Source organism: Oncorhynchus nerka, linkage group LG14 (assembly GCF_034236695.1).
Source record: "Oncorhynchus nerka isolate Pitt River linkage group LG14, Oner_Uvic_2.0, whole genome shotgun sequence".
Lineage (NCBI taxonomy): Eukaryota > Metazoa > Chordata > Actinopteri > Salmoniformes > Salmonidae > Oncorhynchus > Oncorhynchus nerka.
The window spans coordinates 41243783-41245135 of record NC_088409.1 but is presented as its reverse complement, the minus strand read 5'-3'; positions in this window follow the sequence as shown (position 1 = coordinate 41245135).

The window sequence follows — 1353 nt, the reverse complement described above, 5'->3', positions numbered from 1 at the left end:
TCAGCTGTTATTGGATGTATACTGTGTATGTGTGTCTTGCCTGTCTTGTGTAAACATGTTGACGTCTATTGCCATTAAAGCAAGCTAGTGCACTCGCACTCACCGGGGCCCCTACTAATTGAATTGATATTTGCACATAAGTCAGCGTTTCCTGTCCACAGCTTTGGTTGGATAGTCTATGAATAACCTTTGGCTGCGCTAATATCCTGAAGACGAGCTCCAAAGTGCTTGGATCAGCATGATGGAATCACACATTATCGGTGTTGGAGGTGGAGAGCGGTGGAAACGGCCATCATTTCTTGGCCGGTGGAGTAACTATATGGTTCTGCCAGGGCTTTAGCCTCAGTGCTACACTATCGTCAATCAAGCCTGTCAAAATGGATTGAGTGCAGTCTGTAATATACAGTGCAGTTGGAAATAGACCTTTTTTAATCATCCTCCTGTCTTCCATGCACCCTCTCTTAATGTGGCTATGGGGATGTGTGAGGGAAACAAGGGTTAAGAGATTTCTTGTTGTTTACTAGGGTGACATAATAGGGTAACATTTCTCCTCTCTGAAGGTTGAGTTTCATAGTTAAGGGTATGAGTTCCAGAAGAAGGGTCTCATTGATCACACATTTACCACCATTGAAAAACAGGTGGTGTTGAAAAGAGATGCTGCAGACCGATGGGTGTGTCAAATATTCACCATTAAAGAGCACTTCTCTTCAAACACACCATAAAACCTGTCCTGCAGACCACTGGTGAAATGCATCATCACACCAGGATAAACAATGCCACAAAGTTGAATTCCATTGCCAACTTTTTCCCAGGAGGATGGGAAATTGGAGTTAACAGGGCATCCCTGGACTAATTTTTGCTCTTCATGCAGCCTAGCATGGTAGGCTAAAGTACAGTAAGTAAGTATGGAAATAATTGCAACGTCTCAATTCATAGGCTGGTGGGGTTTATGTTTTATTGGTTTAAATACAGGATTGGAGCCATGTTGTCCCTCTCCATGGTCTGTTTATCACTGTAGGTTGGTGGTTAGTTCAGCTCTTATTACATAAACTATACAGCATAAGCCCATGGAACGTCTTGTATTCATTAGTGGTTCTGTGGGCTTTTCCTGGGTAACGTCTATTGATCCATGGAGCTCTACTCCTGCAGTAAGAGCTTTCCGTGTGATAGCACGTCAATTCCAACTGCCAATATGGAACGATCAAAGCTTCTGTTTGCTAGCCTGATCTATTGAGGGAGTCTGCTTTGTGGGGAAGGAGCTACGGTTATTTGGTTCATCTGGATGAAAATATTATCTGGGTTTCCCCATAATGAACTAGAAAGGTTGTATGGGGACATGGAGCCGGTGCTACT